General features: G+C 27.8%; 1 protein-coding gene across 2 annotated transcripts in view; it reads left to right on the top strand.

Moving 5' to 3' along the window:
• Positions 1 to 1,787: 1,787 nt before the first annotated feature.
• Positions 1,788 to 12,188, top strand: part of LOC107456672 (cytoplasmic dynein 1 light intermediate chain 2-like) — a 14,584-nt gene continuing 4,183 nt past the window's right edge. Inside the window, exon 1 of one of the 2 annotated variants that reach the window (XM_016074604.3) lies at positions 1,788 to 1,903. The gene's annotated coding sequence lies outside the window, so the exon portion shown is untranslated. Of the gene's footprint in view, positions 1,904 to 4,488; positions 4,599 to 12,188 lie in introns of those variants that run through there. The other variant, XM_016074603.3, reaches the window with a different exon arrangement.

Below are 12,188 nucleotides of genomic sequence, written 5' to 3'. Positions count from 1 at the left end.
ACTCAGGATTTCCTCCCAAGCTTTTCTGCTAGCTGCTACTTCTGCCGTAATTTCAATTAAAAGGGTGATACAAGTTTGAATGAAATATATTTTGTTTTACAATGTACCTTTTTGTATTTATTTGCAAAAATCAAACAGAAAAAAAACAATGAGATCCGCTGTACATAAGAAGGAAAAAAATAATTATGAAATTTCTTGAAATTAGTAATGATATTTTAAATTTAATAAAATAAAATAAATTTTTTTGCTGCCTGTTTGTAAAAGTTATATGTTTCCTTTTAAGTAAGGAAACACATTCTTTCTTAGTGTTTTCAATCAGATGGATTAAGATTTCAAAATATTTCAAAGTTAAAAATATTCAAATATTTATCTCAACATTTTATTTCTTGAAAAAGAAATGCTTGGAATTTTGTAGCCTGAGTGCCAATGATATTCCAAATTTAATTTAGTGAAAAAAAATATTAGAGAATTTGTTTAAAAATTTCAGAGGTTTTATAATTGAATAGATTTTTAAGAGCGATATATGCTGATGAAAAATCATCTAACGGATGCTTAATAAATATTGCGCATCATTTCAACGCTGCGCAATATCGTCCATCGAAATTGGATATATAGTTTGAATTGGAAAATAGGGAATTATACATGATGAATAAATATTATATATGATGAATGTAGCACAAAAAAATCTTTTTTTTATGAAATGTTTTTTCTGAAATCTGAAGAGTATGGTGAAATTCCTGACTTATGAATTTCATCTAGAGGAACATGGCGCAGTATTTTTCTGAGTAAATATATCTTTCATTTTTAGTATTTTATTTGCAAAATAAATAGTTTTGACTCGAATATATTTGTATCACAACTTCTACTTTTTCTCAAATAATAAATATAATTTTTTTTAAAAGCTTGAACATGAGCTACTTAAACTTTTTTGAAATTAATTTTAAGAAGGTTTTTTAATTTATTACTTATTCTCTTTTATTAACATTTGTGAAAGATTTTCCGAAAAAGTATTTATTTAATTAAAAATGCAGTCATTATAAATTTAATGATAAACTGATTAATAAACAACCTTTTAAAATAAGTTTGATAGATTTTTTTGATATTAGTTATTACAATTTTTTAACTAAGAAAAGCATGTTCTGACCAAACAAATTTTATAATTTTGTAGATACAAAATTTTTTAATACTGTTAATTAAATTATCTTTCTTTAGGTTTTAGAATTTTTTAATTTCTCGAAATATGTGAAATTTTGAGTAAAATATAAATTTTTAAAAAACAGGTTGATATTGAATTTTAGAAAAAAAAATTCAATAATAAAGAACAAATTTCTCGCTAATATTTGCAATATAATTGAATAGTAAAAATAAATTGTAAAATAAAAGTATATTTTAGAAGTTCGTTGTGCATGAAAGCAATAGTATTTTTTCTGCTTAAAAAACAACTGATCAAAATTTCGAAAAGTAATGTCTAATACTAGATTAATATCTCCTAAAAATTATTGAAAAATATTTTTAAACGAGATAACTACAATACTCATTTATTCCTCGAATAAGAATTACCGTGCGTTTTACTGTATTTTATTTTAAGTCAGATATATGATTTTATCTCCGTGTGTTTATTTCGCGTAATATTTTACTTAATTTTAAAAAACTTCTCTGATTAATTCTTCTCAAAAAACTTTGCATGCGCTAATCAAATGCTGCCATCTATTACTACAATTGAGAACTAAAAGTATCTTGTACAATGAAACTGTATAGAAAGTTGTGCCATCTTCCGGAGAATTCTTGAACTACGATTTAAAAATTTATCAGCTGTAAGGATGCGTAATGACACACGGAGGAATTTACCATCCCAAGTTATCTTCATCTTCATCTTTAAATATGCCTTATAAAGAACATATCTGTGAGTTCTTCATTTATCTTAATCATTATAAAGTTACAATTTCAATATTTTTAGGATTTTTATCATTATTCTACAATATGGCGCTTAAGCCTTCTTTATCGTCTGCTAATGATTTTTCTGCAAATTGACTTACAATTGAAAACTATTGCATAAATTTAGTTGTTAAAATTGACAATAATTATAGTTTTTTTATTTCATCTGTAGGATTTAAATTTTATCTATCTTTTTTAACCGCAAATCGAAGAATTTTGGTATATCGATCGGGAAACTTAGGCGTTGCTTGAAAGAATTATAGAAAGGAAAAAAAAAACAATGTTACAGATGTTCTGAAGAAATTATTTCAAACAATGTGTTGTGATAACTAAAATAAATTTAGAATAGTAAATATTATTGGTTATTTATGATATTATTTTTTAAAAGAATTTCTTTTCGGTTCAATTTAAAATTACAATGTTTGTCCTTAATATTTACTGAGGAAATAGCAAACTAGTACTCTTAAGAATTGTGTTACCAAAATAACGTTAATTTTTAATTATAACAGAAAATAATTAAATGTGTTTAAATATATTTACCATGTGACTAAAAAAAATTCTTTATAATGAAATAAGTACTCATGTATATTGTCATGAAAATAACAATCTAACATTCACCAACCAACGCATTATAAATATGCTATTATTCTAGCACAAGAGTTAAAATAATATCATATTACTAAATAAATTTACTATGTTTTTAATTTTTAAATTAAATTTCATAAAACATCAGTAGGTAATTAAATTGTATTATACATACAATTGGATTGCTTTTTTATTCATAAAATTTGAAGCTTCTCTTTTTTAAATTTCTATTATAAGAGAATAAAACACGTAGGTAACATTTACTTAGGAATATATTTTTAATTCCATCTTAATAGTATACTTAAATATAATAAGTATATACTAGCTTGTATACTAGCAATGACACTAGTACTTTATATTATAATATTTACAATGTAAATAATGATTTTAACCTTTTCCAATTGATTTTTCATTTGCGAAATATTATACAGTAGAATAAAAAGCAGTTATTGAAAAAAGTTGTGGGGTTTTTGTTCTTGAGCATTTCTAATATATGATAGATATTTCTAATATTATTTTTAATGTATACAGATCAAAATGCAACTATTTATGTTGTTAAGATATTTTGCTTTGTACAAAACCCTTTTCTCTGAAATAAATGGTACTTATTTATTTCCACGTCGCAAATAGCTATTTTATATATTTAACCTTTCTAATAAAATAAAAAATAAGTATTTTATTTATTTATAATATTATTATTTTATTATTGGCGACTATGTTGTCTGCGCCGGCGAAATGGATGAGTACCAGATAAATTTACGAATTAAAATAATGGAGTTAGCAGCTTTTTCTTTGTGAAACAAAAGTGCGTAAAGAAGTGCAAGATTTTCATGCATACAGTAATGTAAGTCAAATAGAAAGGGAAGTTAATAAGTTTTGAATTCTACAAGATATAAAAATTATTATTTACTTTGCTTTATAGTAGTTTTCTGACATATTATTTCTTTTTTCAAAATCAATTTATCAAAGTAGATTTTGATTTATATAATAAGTTGTTGTAATTTCTTTTACAGTTTCCACTATTACGTCAGTAAAAGGACGTATTATAAAATTCAGATCAATGTAATAAAGTACATTATTTTTAATTTCATCAAACTTTATATAGAAATCTTTTGGCATTATTTAAACTTTCGGTTGATCACCATAAATCATATAAATAATATTTTAACAAAAAGTTTCTTTTAAATTTTTTCTCATTTTTTTCTTAAAGAAAAGTTAAATCAAGTCAGTATTTGGTTCTATGGCGCAACTACAACTACGATTATTAAACAATTCATTAGTATATGAGACATAGCTAATTCGAAACAATCTAGCGGAACCTTTGGATAGATGAAGGTTTGCATTGTCGATAGCCCCTTTTCCTACATATTCACGTCTACTACGGTGGGTGGGCCACATTGAACAGTTAACTTGCTATTTGAGACTGCGTCATCGTCTTCCTCGCGCTTAACTTTTCAATTTCATTTACGCACACTACGGGATCATGCATATACTCGACTTTTAATAGCAACTCAGGTGGGACCGCAGACATAATCGTGAACTTAATGCAGTTCTCACGACAAACGCTCAGAACTTGGTGAACTTAATACAGCTCTCACCACAGGAACTCGAAATCCGGTGACCTTAATACAACTCTCTCGGTCTTTCGCAAATACGGCAACTAGTGATATCTGTTCATCGAATTATATCTGACGTAACTACCACTACGATTACTAAACATCAATTTACTAGTATATAACACATGTTAATTCAATCCAATCTTGGGTTACTTTTTAATAAAAAAAAAAGGTTGAATTTGACTGTAATACTTTCCCTACAGTTTTCTCCCACCATTAACTGAAACACTAGCTTTTTAGCATCACTGTATCGGTAATGTTTAGGAGTGACATTTACATAGCATGGCTGGCACAAGCAAATAAGAAAGGATCTGAAGCAAAGTAGCAATTTCTTCCTTTTTCCCTAAATATTCTCAGTTCAGCCATTTTCCAAAATTTATTTCTATTTCCTTTTATTAGTGAATGTTTTTATTTTAATGTGCGACTTGATTTGACAGAAAAATTGTGTTGCTTATAAAAATGGTGAGTAGTTGTTTATAACATACATTCATGTACAGCATAAAAAAGGAATGTTGATAAACTTTTGTGATTTAATCCTTTTCTTCATTCGCTATTGTATTGCTGTAAAGTAAGGAAAAAAATGATGTAAAGATGCACGTTTGTGCATAATTTTCAATAGCTTCGAAGTAAAATTCACGAATTGAAAAAGTATAAATACATTCAAGCATTTTCTTAATCTTTAAAAACATGCTTTAAAATGTGTTCAGAAACTGACAGACTCAGTGTCTGTAGAATCTAAGCCGTTATTATAAATCTATTACATAATGATTTAATTTCCGGGAGAATTTAACGAGAAATTTACAGAATGGCCAAATTATTATTTTTATTATAGGTATCATTTGTCGAAATTTATAGAAAATAAATATTCATATCTTTAAATATCCTTTTTTTAAAAAATCCCACTTGTTTCCCAACTTTTATATTTTTTACATAAGTATTTATACTCAAGTTTTTGTTATCGGTCAAACTTAACTGCCTCCTCATAAAGAATACCATAGGATAAGTACTAAATCCAGTTTTTTCCAAAATAAAAAAGAAATGAAATATATATAACTAAGATTAACAAAATCTTTTCTATTACTTTCATAAGAAAAGTATACATATATATATATCCATAAAATAAGTAAGATTTGTTGAAAATAACATGCTGGTTCCACTTGATGAAAAATTATGCTTTCCTTAGCTTTTTATTCATAATAATGTAGTTACAAAATTGTTATTATTGGCAGTTTCATTATCAATTGCTTTCTGATTGACTACATTACTTCATAATGATAACATAGTGTTTAGGAATAATTTCTAGCAAAAACAATTATTCTAGTTAAATGTATGTTTTTAACATTTTTAAATGCAGGTACCTTAATTTGACAACTTGGTGTACATAAGTTGCATTAACTCATTTTACAGTTATAACAAAGTAATTAATCCCTATAAAGACACAGGGATGGATTGTGAGACCTTTTCACTTATGCGGTATCATAATAGGGTTAAAAATGATGGTACCCATCACTTTAGTGCCTACAATTCCCGGTCGTCACGGACTCGTGACTGGTGGTCAATATTTAATTGAAATAAATGAATAATAGATAAATTACTCGCCATTCCGAAATACATATCTGTTTCTTGAAGCCGTAAAAAAAGTGCCAAACTATTAATAATGTCAGTGATGCTTAACGATTTAAAGACTGTAGTTTGTGTAATAGTAATTAATATACTAACATTGGTAACTAATAAAAGTACTGTGGTAATAGCTTTTTTAAGGCTTTTCGAAATGGATACCCAATTCATAACATGCTGGTTCCATAAAATGGTACTTTAAATGGTGCATAAAATGGGTGGTTCCATGAATGGTTAGCAAGGCTCAAGGAATTTCAACTACTTTTTTTTCATTTTGTGTTTAATTTAATTTTTTATTTTATTAAATTTTTAATAATTTATAAGAATCAATAAAATATAAAAATATTAAAAAAAGTAGAGGTCTACATTTTTGGCCATTTTTTGCTTGCACCATGTTAATCGAAAAATACCTCTTTGTAGATTGATAATAACCTTTCTTACCTTTTCAAATTTTCAAAATTGAAGTTATTTTAAATTAATGCGAGATTGCAGAAGTGCCAGTTTCACATGTAGAGCAAAATAAGTTTTATACTTCTTTTTCTAAATAGAGAAAATATTTAAGTTTTGGAATGATTTAAAAAAAAACATAATTTTATTGGTGAGGGAAAATGGCACCCGCCAAATAATGAGAAGATAAAAAGGGAAGCTTACATAACACGCTATATTTCCTTTAGTTGAAACATTAAACAACTTGATCTGAAGTTCAAATATATCTAATTTATAGTCTATCTATTTTTATCTATTTTATATATATCTATTTTTGGTTACCAAATCTCGTCGAAGTAGAGTTCGCAAAACAAAACATATGACGCTAGTGCTGTCATGCAATAATGCTATTACGTAAAAGGTGATTTAAATATTGCTCGTCTTGTCATATCTTCAATTACTTGGTAAGGTCTCAGAACTTGAAAATTTTAGTTACTTTGAAGCATAATTATATGTTCATTTAATTTAAAAATGGTCACTTTATTTAACATTGAATGAAATTTCTCACTGAATAAATAGCGTCGTTATTAATTTAATGCAATTATCCGAAGGCAATTTAAATAGTGTCGTTTTCTCTTGGCAACTTCTCAAAGTTCGCAAATTTTAACAGTATTACTTTGTAGTATGACTATCTGCTCGTTTGAATTTAAAAATAATTATTTTAATTAAAATAATTTGATAAAATACCTCACCAATAAAACAGCATCGTTATTAGTTTAATGATATTATGCGAAGGTAATTTAAATAGGGAAGTTTTCTCCAATTAATTGACAACTTCTCAAAGTTTGTAGATTTTTTCAGTAATACTTTGTAGTATGACTATCTGCTCGTTTAATTTACAAATAAGTATTTTAATTAAAATAATTTGATGAAATCACCCGCTAATAAAACATCATGCTTATTAATTAAATGCTTTTTTATGTGAAGACAATTTAAATATGGAAGTTTTCTCTAATTGCCTTGACAGCTTCACAAAGTTTGTCAATTGTTTCAGTATTACTTTGTAGTATGACTATCTGCTCATTTAATTTACAAATAAGCATTTTAATTAAAATAATTTGATGAAATCGCCCACTAATAAAACATCATGCTTATTAATTAAATGCTTTTTTATGTGAAGACAATTTAAATATGGAAGTTTTCTCTAATTGCCTTGACAGCTTCACAAAGTTTGTCAATTGTTTCAGTATTACTTTGTAGTATGACTATCTACTCGTTTAATTTACAAATAAGCATTTTAATTAAAATAATTTGATGAAATCGCCCACTAATAAAACATCATGCTTATTAATTAAACGCTTTTTTATGTGAAGACAATTTAAATATGGACGTTTTCTCCAATTACCTTGACAGCTTCACAAAGTTTGTCAATTGTTTCAGTATTACCTTGTAGTATGACTATCTGCTCGTTTGAATTAAAAGAAAAGCATTTTAGTTAAAATATTTGATTGAAATCAGTCTCTGAATAGAAAGCGTTGTTTTTCATTTTATGCTATTATGTATGAAATTCGGTGACTCGGTGGAGTCTGATTTTCTTGCAATTAATGTAAGGAATTGGAGATCAAAGATAAATCAGAAGTCATTATGGAGAAATCTTCAAAGGAAGGCATTGGTCCACATTGGGCTGTCTGGCCAACTAAGATGAGAGCAATTTAAATAGTGATGACTTTTTTAAGTTCTCCAATTGCTTGGTAACGTCATAAACCTTGTAAATTGTAACAGTATTCTTCTGCAGTACAACTGTATGCTCGTTTATTTATCTTTTAAAACAACTTAATGTATTTCAGAATATGATATCGTTCATCTGTCTGGTCAGTCACGTTTTTCGTTTTCACGAATGTACTTTTAATATTGGCATTGTTAATTTAGAATTGTTAATTATTGGCACTGTTATTTTTAAACTACAAATGATAAATACATCTTAATAAATAAATATTTATTTGATACATCATTTTTCCTTTAAGGTAAATACAATTTTTTTACGCAAATAGATACTAAATTATCTTTCACAAAGTGAGGGCCATCATCTACTTTGATCTAAGGCGAGTCTTGTTTTGTGTAAAATTGATGAATTAAGAAATACATACACAAACAAATATAATAAAATAAATAACAGAATTTACATTTATCTGTTTAACCGAAATAATTCAAAGTAAAAAACGCTCTGAGTTCATATTGACTATGGCGAAGTACAGATCCCAATTCACCCAGGGACGAAGATTAATAATTTTTGGTTAATTTTTTTTAAAAATTACTAATATAACTATTGAAGATTTCCCTTTTAAAGTAAATTTTAAGGGAAAATTTTTTAAATATTTATTCCATAGTATTATGACATACATAATTATTATGACATGATGTTTTTAGTCTAGTTGTTAAGAAATAAAAATAACCCTTATTCGGTAAAAAAATGTCAGGCGTTATTTCTTGCTTTTTAATAATTTTCACAATGCCACCGTTTGTTTATACTAAGATTTACCCTTCTGGCAAGATAGGCATTGAATAGTAGGTCAAAATATGTTGACCTAAAACAGTATGTTTCGCAGAGTTTTTTTCTGAAAATCTTACTATGCATAAAAATCTTATGATGGTGTTGCAGAGTTCCATTGTTGTCATTACATTTTTAATGGCTGGAAAATCACATGGTAGGATCCAGTTTTCCCTCATTCATTTTTAATTGTTTTGGTTGTCATCAGCATAAAATTAGTAAAAATCCTGACGATATTGTTTTTCTATAAATATATTTGTATCCCGGGCTCGATCCCCGGCCCAGACACCGGATTTTCGGGATGAAGAAAATCCTCAGCTGCCATGGCGTATGATTATGCGGCATGTAAAATATCCCTGGAGTGCCTTATTGGCTCTTGGCATTTCCCTCAAAATTAAATTCCTAGTGCTCTTTAACATCCAAACAGAGTCTCGGTGCTGCCATCTAGTGTGGCAGAAACTAGACGTCCAAATTAACATGACCAACGGTATCTCACCCATTGTGGTGGTCCTGAAAGAGTGGATACCACCCCTGAAGAACGCACTAGGTCTGCTCATTGGCAAGACCGATTGTACAGCTCATTGGAAATAAAAAATAAAAAAAATAAAAATAAATAATATTTGTATCCCTAATTTAAAGGTATTTTTCTGTACTGCTATTACTGCGCTTTTTATTTAAAAAGTTTAAAACTAAGAGAATTATTTTTATCATTATATTATTATTATAGCGTAATTCTGCGCTGTATATTAGGATAAAGTAGTTATTTAAAATTGTATCTAATCTTTATTGGTAAAATCCCAGAACAGCCAACCCCTTGGCGACTTTTTGAAATTTCGTCAAGTTGGCGATTATTATTTGGATCAATGTTGCTTCTTTATTAGTAAAAAAACAATTTAAATTATTGCAAATTTATTTAAATATCTTTAATAAAATGAAATAAAAAATAATCAAAATAGACGCTCTATAATGTTGCAACATATCTCCCCAAAATATATTCCAGAAACCTAGTTTGGCAAAATTTCAAAAAGTCGCTTGGCGAGATATAAAAAAATCGCCAACGGTTGGGCTATTCTAGAATCCACCCTATCAACAGTTTTACAGTTATCATTTTTTGTGAAAATAATAATAATAGGAAGAAATTGCAGTTAAAGATGTTAAATGGTTTAGAACTTAACGATTAGCTCATGCAAAATAAGATGCAAACAAAATTAGTATTTTATATATCCGCCCATTTGGTAAGCGAAAATATTAAATTACGGTTGTGAATTCGCCAAATTTGTTAGAACAATTTAATATTATATAATGGTGTTACAATATAAATGTTGTTTTAAATAATGACTACTTAGAAAAATTACTTCTGTTCGCCAATGTTCATAATGGTAATAGATAATAATATTTGGAAGTGAGAAGTGAAGGCACCAGCGTAAGCAAACAGAATTCTTTTTAGTACACACATGTTAAGTGAATAATTTCAGTATTTGTGAAAAAATTGTTTTCTGCCAGGAAACAACAATTCATCATCATCATAGTTGGCCAGACAGCCCAATGTGAGCCAATGCCTTCCTCTGAAGATTTCTCCATGACCACTTCTGATTCACCTCTGATCTCCCATTCTTTTCATTAACTGCGAAAAAATCAGACTCCTCTCAGTCAGCCCATCTCAACCGCGGCCTTCCCAGCTTTCTTGTTCCATTGAGTCTAAAACAACAATTATTGCGAAGTAATAATCGGAGTTAGTGAGCGACAGCGAACAAGGGGCTTGGAACCCTAGAAAATAAATAAATAAATAAAAATAAAAAACGCATCGCTTAAGAAAGGCTTAAATGTTAAAGAAATACATCGGTAACTTATGAAGAAAATGAATTGTGGAGCTACAATCTAAATAACGGCTTGTTTTTGATGTCTTGATCATTTTTGACGAAAATAGCTATATACCATTCTAGCTATGTTGTTAATATAAACCAACTTATCTTTCAAGAATGTGCTAATTATTATAACTAACTTATTTAACAAGAATAAAGGGCAGCTTATAGAATTTTCCTTTAAAACAACTGAAGTCAATGATTTTCTATTATAGTTAAACGATTTTCAATAACTGAATTTAAAATATTCGAAACAAGTCCCTCGGGGTGCTTAGTTGTTATTTTTGTTGACCTATATCTTCTGTTCTATAACTGTTTTCGTATGTATATGTTAGGTTGTTTGATATTTAGAGTTAAATTTTTATATTTGTTATTTGTTTTAAAGTTCCAGGTATAGTTTCCTTTTCATTGACGTGAAATTTTGAAAACAATCTTTTGAGGAATGTTTTTTTAAAGGAAATTTTAAAAACTGCTGCATGATACAGGCCCAGAGGACAAAATATAAGCTTTTTTGAAAATAATAGAAAAAACTTCTTCGTGTCTATCATAAAGACAACGCAAAAGAATTCTATTCTATGCGATTACTTCAGCTTTTAAAAGAAATATTCAGCTTATAAAAGAATATTTTTTCTTTGCGGATCACAATGCCTTAAGGATAGTATTTACTGGAATATACTAAAGCATTCAAACTAAACTGGCGGGAAAAACAAAAATAAATAACGAAATGCTAAAATTACCTGAGGCAATATTGCAACTTCGTAAACCTGTATATTTGCTAACGAAACAGATTTAAAATATGAAATCTCGAGAGACAGTTTTCAATTCAATGCTACTGTTATTAGAATAATCACCAGAAAATACTTTAAAAAATGGTAAATAAATTGGTAAATAAATATGTTGTTAAGGTGGTATTTAACATAGCTTGAAGGATTTAGTAACTACGGGGAACAATTTTTGTTTTCTTTTGCCTGAGACTTTTAACACATTTTAGATACTTTTCATCGCTAATTTAAAAAATCGCAATCAGTTTCCCTCGACATGTTGAAGGTCTTGAACACACCCCGAACCAAGATTCCTTAAAATTTGTTCAAATTTCTATTAAGTGTCCCCATTTCTCTGGCACATATGACGTGGTATAAAGAAGGGGATGATACATTTCATTTTATGATGCAATAAGTTAAGTTCGTAGGTTTTTTATCTCTAGTGATATTTTTGAAGGAGAAGATAAGTGTACAATGGAGAGGGGGATAATGTAGACGAAAGGTGTAGCTTTTTAGTGTAGATTTTTGTTATTTATCACTCAAAAAAAAAAACTTATAGAAAATTAGAAAAACTGTATTACCTTACTGTATTACAAAGTTTAAAGACAAAACGCTAAATAGATATGAAATTATAAATAAATTAGGTTTTTGTCATGGAAAAGTAATTTCTTAAGTTTTCATTTAATTTCACCTTTAGGCTACTTTTAATCATTGTCTTATGAATAAATATGCATATTGCACACTTTAAGAGTAACTTTTGATTCATCTTTCTTTATTTAATGGATAATGAGATTAAAATAACAAATGACTAAATGGTGCTAGTATGGAGGAGTTATAT

The sequence above is a fragment of the Parasteatoda tepidariorum genome, chromosome 9 (genome assembly GCF_043381705.1).
Source record: "Parasteatoda tepidariorum isolate YZ-2023 chromosome 9, CAS_Ptep_4.0, whole genome shotgun sequence".
NCBI classification, from domain to species: Eukaryota; Metazoa; Arthropoda; class Arachnida; order Araneae; family Theridiidae; genus Parasteatoda; species Parasteatoda tepidariorum.
This window is presented reverse-complemented; position numbering and strand designations above follow the sequence as displayed.